A 10,898-nucleotide genomic window follows, 5' to 3' on the forward strand; every position below is an offset into this window, starting at 1 on the left:
AAAAACTCCTCGGGCCGGTGGCCCCTTGGGGGAGCCCCGGGTGCTCCTCGCTCTCCCGCCGGCCTCCCCCCCCTCTCACTCACTCCTGAATCACCCCCCGCCCCGGGAATGGGCTCCCCCCAGCTGGGCCTGGGGTTTGCACCAGCGGCATCACTGCTACTATAGTCACTAGGATCATCATCATTGTCATCAGTCACAGTCCTGATAATAACATTGATCGTGTCTTGACTGAACCCAGCCTCACCCACATAGAGACCCTGGGGAACCATCTGCCCCTCCTTGCCCCACACCACTGGTGGTTTTTTGGCATTTTGGTCTCTTGAAAGAACTGGGCTAGGCCAACTGCAAAGGCCATTGGAGAGAGGTCGTTTAGCCTTGCTGGGTCTGCGGCCAAGGCCGGTGCTGGAACAGCCGTTCAAAAAACACGAGGGAAAAGAGCGTCGTGGGCATGTCTCGACATTATGAGTAACCTTCATCCTGGGGGAGTTTTGCCACCGACTTTGAAAGGGCCAGGATTTTACTTGTCTTACAATTGTTAACAAAACCTGGAATACAGTGACGGGAGGCAGGCCAGAGACGCACTGTATGGGCTAACTAAGGAAGACGTACAAGCTTTTGTGAATTGCAGCGCCCTTCATCTGAGGGCAGCCTCTGCTGAAGTGAGCGTCGGAGCTCCTGCTCCACAAGCATCTTCCGTAGTTTGCCCACAAGGTCTATGCCCTGCCTTCTGCACCACTCACTGTATTCCAGGTTTTGTTCACGATCGTAAGACTGGACCCTAGACAAGGAAAATCGTGGCCCTTTTGAAATCAGTAGCAAAACTCCCCTGATGAATTTCTCTCCTAATGCTGAGATATGCCCGTTACAGCATGTTCTCTTATGTGTGTTTTAAATGACTGTTCAATCGTTGGACACACAGTTACCAAATTTGGTTTTGTAGTATAAGAGCTTATAGCTTTCAGAAATACAGACACTGCCATTAAAGATTACCTAACACAGAGACCCCTGATCTGAGCGTGTTTTAGGTATATGGTGCAGTGGACTGTACTCATGCACATACTGACTGCACCATATCTAGACTCCTGGTGGCCCCGGACAAACTTTTAGTATCGGGCCCCCCTTTGCAAGAGATGATGATAATAAACAGACAACGGGGGGAAAAAAACATTTTCAGGCCTCCTTTCTGTCCAGTCCCAGGGCAGCCTGTTTCTGTTGTTAATGAATATTATCTACATTGAATTTGGGTAAGTGCATGCTCTAGGTAAGGACATAGCTATTTTTTTTTCTTTTCTGAGTTTATGGCTTGAATAGAGTCCATTGCATTACATAAAGCACACTTCTGTTAAGATCTCTTGATTTAACAATGCCTTGGATTAGGGCAGGTATCTCAATTAACATCTATAAAGATACCTCAGCCTGGACTTCATTTAAGAATAGTTCATTTAGAAAACATTCAGATAAATGTGTATTACCAGGGGGATTCAGCAGCACTGACCCCTGCTCCCAACACACACACACACACACTCACTCTCTCTCTCTCTCTCCTTCTACAGCAAGTCAAGAGGATTTCCATCCTCTTCTTTGTAGACTTAAAAGAGCCCTAGAAATCAAGTAAGGCCAAAGTATCAAGCACACTAAGTCAAGAAATTAAAGAGTTAAGGGTTCCACTGCACTTCTAAATTGTGTTCTTTGTGTGTGCATGTAGTCTTTTCTATTCTGATTTTTCTTTTTTAGTAATTTTAGCATTGTTGTTTATGCAGTTAAATGTCTACAGATTATTAACTGTGCCCAATTGTTTATGTTTGCATTTCCAAGCTTGTGTTTGATATCTCAACCTTAATAGTTGATCCATCTCAGATCTTCTCAGTGCAAGTGTATCTATTTTGTTTTCACCTTACTCTGCTATCCAGGAGCTATATCAGCTATACACCCCCCACCACACACACACAACTTGAGTAGTCCCATGGCTTTGGCCTCAAGGGTTCTGTGTCATCTATGCCCCTTTTTGCCTACCTGTGCCTGCTATGCTTAAAAGGGAGGTGCAAGAGCCTCTGTGGTAGTGCTGTGCTAACCAAAGATTCCTCCTCCAGTGCTGGCTATGTCATTTCTTTTTGCACTGGTGGAGTACCATAAAGTAGGCAGAATAGACTAGAGGACCTGGCCTGCCACATATCCTGTACTTCCCCTAACGATACTTATCTTTCTCCCCATTTCCAAGTAATTTTTTTCTTTATGCTGTTTCCAAACGTGTCTACCTTCCCTGTGATCTTGTTTTGCTTTTGTTGCCACTTGGCTGATCCCTACTCCGTTTGCTGGCACTTGTAAAATGAAATTTGCAAGACTCCTGATCTCTGAAGCACTGAGACACAGCATTTCAGTGACTCAGAGATCAAGATTCTTATTCATTTTACTTTATAGCTGCCAGCATGCTCTACAGCATATAGAATAGAGTGCTGTGGAGCAGCAGGGAGAGATCTAGTGGAAAGACCTACAATAGAAAACATGTTACATATTCAGTTTAATTGCATGAATTGTGATTGCTAAAATATAACATCCTAAATCAGAGCAGTCATGACTGAATTCTAAATACTGGCCCTAAGCCTTAATGGACAACTACAGTAAGAAGAAAAATTGTTATTTCCCTAGTACCTTGACAGAAACTATTTTAAGCAAAGAATTTTCCTAACATCCTAAAGGAAACTGATTTTATGAGCATAGAGACAAGTTATTACTAGCTTGGCTTCTTTATTTGATCTGCAGCAGTGTAAAAGCTCCCAAAGTATAAGGATGTATTTGTTCATCTCAATTTGTTCAAGCCATTAAACATGAAAATAGATTCAAGTCCCATGCAAACAACCACAGACCTCTCTCCTTCTACTATCATCTATAAAATCAGGAAACTTCAGCTTCTCCTCCTCTCCTTTGCTAGTGAAGCAGCTTCCACTAACTATCATTCAGTTGGAACCAAAAGAAAAAACTAGAACAATAACAATGTGGAATCAGCGAGCCTCGCAGTTCTCAAGCACACTGCTATCCAGGATTCAAAAGAATAAAGATAAAACATATTAAGTCTGGGTGGGAGGGAAGTAATAACTTGCTTCCGTGTCCTTAATAAAAGCCTGACTTTCTTCAGGGTAGGAAATAAATCACTGCTTAGTGTCATGAATGGAGGCTTGTTTTATGTGCTAGTTTAAAGCCCAACTTAATATAATTGCAGAGGATAATACCATGATCGGTTAAAGACAGAAATTGCTAATAACTGAATCCCAAGACCAAGCTACTGTTTTTAGGAATGTATTGCTCTTGTACGTTCTGCAGGGATCAACAAACAGACACAAAAAACTGCAAACCCAAAATAAAACTTACTATTTCCAAAGGTATTCTAAAACACTGGCCTGCAAATTACACACATTTTCTATCTACTTCACTGTCCTATTGAGGCAGTAAGACCTCGTGAGGTGAGGGTAAAAAAAATAAGTCAGTAATTTACTTCTTTTCTTTTCCCAATTCCCCTTCTTTTGCTATGGCTTCATAACCTTTAAAGTCACATGATCGAAGCTTGGGTTTCTGATCAAAGATGGATAAAATACAGAAGATCTGTTAATCTCCTCTGTATGTAGGACTACATCCTATTGGGGAAGCTTAACAGATATTTAGCTGTGTTTGAAAAAATAGCATATACAAATCAGGAGGTTGGAGAGGACAAGGGTTAAACAAGTTATGCATGGTTGAGAAGGAAGTTGATACAAAAGGAAGAAACTCTAAGCCAGTGGTGTTCACCTTTTAGCCTGAAGCTGAATATATTTTTAAAACATCAATTGACCATAATCAAGATTTTGAAGCAGATTGTCTGCTCTCTGCAAAGGAAATGGAATTGACCCACACACTCTCTGCTGGGGATCCCCGCAGTTAGAAGGAAGTCCTCAGCCACACAGGGCCACTATAGCTAGATCTTAAGCTTTCTGGATGCAGGCTGCAAACCCTAACACAAATACATGATGAAGGCCCTGGTGGGTGAGGGGTGTTCAAGAAGAGGCAAAAGGCTTGAGTTTGGTTCTTAATATACTCAGATTATTCCCACTTGTTGATTGGGACCATAACTATTTTGTGTAAATTAGGGTGGCCACCAGCTAGAGTCCAGTAGAGAATGAAAAAACTGAGTGCTGATTCTGAGTCCTCCACTTGTTTTGTCCTGGACTATCCTTGGTGGATGTAGAGGGGAGTGGAACATTTCTTTGCTTGATGCTCCCATAAACCTAGATCTTTTCAAGTTTCTACTCTTCTTTTCTTGAGGTTCCAAAAGCCACAGGGAAAGAGGAAGTGGAGCAACCACATCAACTGTCCTCCCTTCCCTGTAATACAGCTGGTAGCCAGCTCAGACAGGGGTTGATAGAGCAGCTGCAGCTAGGCAGAAAGTGTTTAGAGCACTCTTAAATCACATCACAGCTGTTGAATAGGGAAGTACTAACAAGGAGCTGGCAGACAGTGCTTTCTGCTACCTCACTATAGCGATGGGGGTGAGTCAAAAATTTCTGTTTAACAATTGCAAGGAATGGAAGAAGGCAAACACCACCATGATTCATAATCAAATACACATTTTCTTCTGCACATAGAAAGGTCATAGTTTAGTGTCTGGAGCAATAGAGATGGGACCCTGCCCATCAGTTGGACTCAACAGACTTGAGCCATACAAACTAAACTCAAACCAGTTCTGCTACTCTAGGCTTAGCCAGATATGGTGCAATCAAGTACTAAGACCAATTTTTGAATGTGAGGCTCTAAGGGAAGGATGATAGCCTACTTTGTGTGGGCTATGAAAGATTGGATTGGAAAGATGTTGCAATATATACATTACATATACGGATGTGGTGGGTGGGATTTAAAAGTACAAAAACGTCTGTTTTCCATATTAAAACATTTTTGGAGCTGACATACACACGTGCCTTTCCAAAATATGTCTGAGCATGTGATTCTAGCTAAAGGAGTCAAAGAACATGAAGGGAGAAGGTATTTGTGCTGCAAGTCAGGTAGAATGACCTCCTTTTTCTGCTACCTTTTAAAATATATTTATCCCTGTAACTAAATTTAGGACCTACATAGCTACCTCTACTGCACTGTTATACATATGGGATTCTGAACTTTTCCAGACTCAAAGCACCCTTCAGAAAATACCAGCTCTTACTTTTCACTCATTTCTTGACTACAGAAAAGTAATAGAGCAATTCTTCTGTTGCAAAGCACCTTTGCTTAAACCCACTCTTGAACTCATAAGTCAGGTCAGCCCTTTCTGACAAAAAAAACACAAGACAAACCAGAAGATGAGGTGATTTCAGTGATTCTCAACCAGGGTATTATGACACCCTGCAGTGCCTTGAGGTCATTTCAAGGGCGCTGCTGGTAGCCACGCAACATTAGAACTGTTAGGTGTGCAAATGATTCACATGCTAAAAACTGAGATTTCAAATAGGAATCCACAGTTCCCATAGTCAAAAAACAAGTGAAAATTAAAGAGCTGGAATTTTCTGAGGGCTGTCTTGAGTTCTTTGAGGTGCCTTGAGTCTAAAAATGTTAAGAATCACTGGGTACATGCTTCACCTTGGATGTGAGAGGTGCAAATTTAAATCCCTCCTATGCTAGATGGAATGTGTATCTTCTAACCCTCAGAAGCCTGCTCTAGATCCCAAGCTCTATTAGGACAGTGTTTTTCTTCTTTCTCCCATAAAACTTTTCCACTTTGCATGAAAGTTTTGAAGATTTATAGAAGGAAGGACTGGTTTCTAGGTATCCCACCACCCAGCTGAGTGACCTAATGATACTATCAAGTCATTCTTATGCTCTCTCAACCAATGAATATTTAAGTATTCCTTGAAAAGCATTAGCTGGAGAGACTGTGAAAGTTTGCTGCCATTCATCTCCCAGAATATTGTTATAGCCTGTTTGTTAGGCTGAAACAGCCATTTTAATAGCCCTGGGATCTTGGGGTGTGGGTACAAGACTCTTCAGGGAAATGATGGATTTAAACAGGGGGCTCCCACCTCCAAAGTGAAGGCCTAACCACTTAACCCATTGATTAAAAGATGGGGGGAGTACATCTTCCTGGCTGTTTTATCAGAAATTGATAGCCTTTGTCCACTCACTTGAGCTCCACAAATGAGACAGGTGGAATCCCACTGGGGCTTAGATGTAAGGTAGGCATGAAATTGTTCTTTGCTGCTAAAACTAAGGCAGTTCTATTGGGAATATTCCTGTTGGACACCTAAACACCCAGGGAGCTGCTTTCAGGGTTTGGTTGGGGTCAAACCCTGAGAACTGAAAAGTTGGTAGTTTAAAAACAGCAGTTAGGCTCCTAAGCCCATCTTGTAAATGTATGCCTTGGTGCCTGCTCATATCTCATGGGGTGGTCCCCTGACTTCCAACTTCTTGTGACTGAAGCAAAAACTTTTTGCTATTTGAAACAAACAAAAAAAACCCATGAAAGCCACATGACCTAGGAAAATACAAAGATAAATATATTTCAAAATAATTCAAGTACTAGTGATTCATATATGCTGTAGAACTGGCTACTAAGACAGCATTTGAGATGTCCAAGTATCTAGGCCAACTCAAATTAGGGGGTCTGATATTGTAGATGAAGTTATCTGATATTGTAGATGAAATTTAAAGAAAGATAACTTCATAATAATGTTACCAGCATATCATATTAGTAGAGATGGGATTCTACAACCAGACAGGGTTCTTAGGGTAAATCCAATATTTTTTATTACACCAACTAATAAATAAATCCAATGTCAGAAGAATTCTTCTATTTCTCCAAATTGTAGTATTTTATTAGGGTTACCAACACTTCCTCCAGACCATGGGCACAGGTATAGGCACCAAACTGGTCCCACAATATGCCAAACTTTTTATGAGCCACCTGGAAGAAGAATTCCTTAAGGACTGCACCATCAGGCCCTTAAGATATATTGATAACATCTTCATCATTTCAACTGAAAACCTGCAATCTCTGATTTAGTTCCATCAAAAATTCAACAATCATTACCCCTCCGTCAGACTATTTCTTGAATACTCCAACACCAACATTTCTTTTTTAGATGCAAAGTTCACTATCCAGAATGGCAAAATACAGACCACCATATACAAGAAGCCCACAGAGCAACATATATATCTACATAGAACCATCAATCACCCAAAATACACCGGGAAAGCTGTAATATAGAGCCACGCCCTCTGATACCACTGAATTTGCACTGAGAAGACCACTCGTGACTGTAACCTCACAGATATCCAAAGGGATTCCACTCAACAAGGACACTCCTCCAGAGAGATAGATCACACTTTTGAAAAAGCCACCCAGACATCAAGAGAAGAATTGCTACAGTACAGAAAGAAAATCCCCATGAATCGCACACTACTGATTTTGAAATATCTTTCCTCCCTGGAAACTATATGGAAAATTCTCAAACAATTGCAAACCATACCAGAAAAAGACTCAATTCTTAAAGAGATCTTCCCAGAAACGCCCATCCTAGCCTTTAAACAAGCACAGAACTTTGCCAACCTCATCACCAGAAGCAAACTTCCTATGGTCCAAAACACACAAAATGGATCTAGACCATGCCATGACAAGAAATGTAAAACCTGCCAACATATCTCCACCACCTCCACAATAACTATACCCTACAACAGAACCATCATCATTCCTGGATCTTAAGCCTGCATCTCCAGAAGTGTAATATATCTCATCCAGTGCACCAAATGCCCTAATGGAAAATATGTAGGAGAAACCAAACAACAACTGCATACTGGAATGAACACACACTGCAAATCTATCAAAGACAAGAATACCCAACTACCTGTGAGGACACATTTCTCACAAGACAACTGCGCTCTTTCCAATCTCTCAGTTCTAATCCTCAAAGGGAATTTACAAAACACCTTGCACAGGTGATCCTACAAACTTCACTTCATAAATCTACTGGATACAAAAAATCATGGGCTAAATATAAACACTGGATTTATGGCACATTATAACTTGCCTGACATCTGATACCCCAGAGGACCTATTTAACAGCTATATCTTATCACCACATCTACATTGCCCTTCCACCCCACCTTTCTTACCCATTGACTGCCTCAATTTGCATTTTCACTGACTGGCATTCTTGCATACTGGCCTCTGGTGTCTAGTCTATTCTATTCTATCCCATCCAGGAAGAGCACAGAACAACTGCAGACAGACAGTTCCTCAGCCTGAAGAAGGGTGTTTGTACCCAAAAGCTTGCAAAGAAGAATTTTTCCAACAATTTTAGTTGGTCTAATAAAAGATACTGGATTTACCCAAAGAACCTTGTCTGCCTATGTCCTTAGACCAGCATACTGCTAACCAATAAGCCTTTCTACAACCATGTATTTTTAATAGGAACATTATTGTGACTGAAAACACACAAGGAATATAATTCTGCATCTAATCATTTCTAACCCCTTCAAGTGTTGCTATCATATGATAATGTATTGTGCAATCATGTTCTTTAGGTATTGAAAGCTGTTATCTTTAAAAACCCTATTTGGAAATGCAGAAGTCAGTCACTCCTAGGCATGCCCACTAATTCAGCCAGATGATTATTATATTCTGTAATCAGCCAGCCAGAGTTTATTATTCCTCTGAGACAATGGAAGATATAATTTGGTTTTGGAAGAGTTTCAATGGTAGTTTTTCATTCCTGTGAGTCTGCCTCTTTGACTGCACTGCATTACTTGCCTACGGTTCCCTAGTGCAGTGGAGACCAGATAAATAGTTTACTATATTACATTTCCCACAAGCTGAAATGCCACCAAAGCTGCGAGTTGCACAGCTGCTTCTACAGCTGCTCACTGAGTCTCCAAATATAAAACAGAGGAGCAGATACTGGCTGGAAATTTAAGTATAATTACTGGCTGGAAATTTAAGTATAATGTGCTGGTCACTGCTGGCAGTTAAAAACGCATTGGTCAGAGCCCAGAAGGTGAGATAGACATTGGATCCATGTACAAATTTCCTTTCTCCTCTACTTACATGACTAGGGCCCAAAAAATTATATGCATTTATAATAGGGACCTGATTCAAAGCCCGGTAAAATCAAAGGAATGATTCTCATTGACCTTAATAGCTTTGGATCCATTTCTAATTGCCAATGTTAAATCTTTTAGGGATGCTATACATTTATTTTAACAAAGCAGCACTGGGTAATACAGATTGTGTGCCTTAAAATGTACATCTCTTTAGAAACCCTAATTTGAGTTAACTCTCTGACATCAACATTTAGATTTTCTTTGTTTCAAGATCAAAGCTTGAAAGCATCATTTCATTTTACAGAAAAAAGAATTGTGCCAAATTGTTGGTTTTCCTATGAAGGGCTTCACATGGAAATTTGCTCTATTTTTATTCCTATGAATTCCTAAGTATTTGGACCATGCTTTATTCTCAAGCGTGGTAAAAAATTCCAGCCAAAACTGAGTCAACAGCATCAAAGTCCTGGTCATCTGACTTCATATAATTTACATTGTTTGGTCACCAAACCAGACAAATCCACGTTTGCTCAAAACTGTATATTGACTCATTCTACAAGTGTACAAATGTCTTAACAAAGCCTACTGACAAAGCTGGATTGAACCTTGAGTTTGTATTGAAATATAAACCACACTACTTTCACCACAGTTGCCAACTCTTCTTAAACTTATGGGCAGACCATAAAAAGGCAAAAAAACCCCTGTCTGTAAAGTTTGTTTAAAATGGAACCATCTATAAAAAATGAAGCAAACATCTGAATAAAGCTTTACTCTGAAGAACAGACAGAGCAGAGCCTGAGTCACATGGAGCCTGGTCACATGGTGCCTGAGTGGGAGTGCACTAGTCTTCAAGGACCTGTCAGGATTTTTGGTCCATGGGAGCCTCTATAGACCCCTTCCTCCTGCTAGCCATGTGTTGCTACTGTTGCTGTATCCTGTTGCAGGTAGGCAGCATGGCCCCAGGCAGGACAGTGGGGTTGGTGAGGCCAGGATGGAGCTATGGGGACAGGAGGGGGGAAAGACTTTGAGTGGGGGTCTGTGCCAGGACTGGGGGAGTGGGACTGGTGGGGAGGGCAGCACAATGTATGGTGTGATCATGGGCATCAGGATATGAGGATGAGTAGGGACACCTGGGGTGGGAGCAGCATGATATATATCCATCACTGCAGTCAGACAGGGTTGCCAATCCAAGAAAAGGTGTTTACTGAAAAAATGGAAACTTTTTACTGACAAGCAACCTTTTTACTTGGTGTTAAATCTCTAAATTTGGACCTAGTCCTTGCTGCTGTCCTGGGCCTGGCAGAAGTCTTGCATTTGCATGACGTCAGTAAAAACTTTGTAAATTATCGTTAATATTCCCTTGGGTTGGTTGAGTTTCACGTACTTCAGGTTTTACTGTGAAAGTTCTGGAGGAAAATGGGCTTTTCTAGTTAAGAACAGGATATGGAACAAGGAAACTTAGGGAGATTTACTGTGACTTTGGGCAAATCACTTAATTTCCCTTTCCAGACTGAGGTGATCCAAACCACTTTATGTGATTAACAATTTATTGATAGATATTTGTGAAGGACATTGACAGCCTCAAAACAACATGCAAAATATAACTCCTGAAAGCAGAAGTGAAAGCAAACTGCAAGAGTGTAAGTTTGGTTTCATTTTCCACTACATAGCTGTAAAGCTGAATTGTGCTATCATTTTTCACTTGAGGAATAGAGGGAAATAAACATCATGGAGCTCAGGTTACAGCTTATATTTCAGTAAAAACAGCATGTACACTTTGAAGAACCTTATTGGGACCTCAGAAATGCTAAATAAACTCAAAATAGATATTTCACAGTTCCCAAGTTAAA

Source organism: Alligator mississippiensis, chromosome 5, assembly GCF_030867095.1.
Source record: "Alligator mississippiensis isolate rAllMis1 chromosome 5, rAllMis1, whole genome shotgun sequence".
NCBI classification, from domain to species: domain Eukaryota; kingdom Metazoa; phylum Chordata; order Crocodylia; family Alligatoridae; genus Alligator; species Alligator mississippiensis.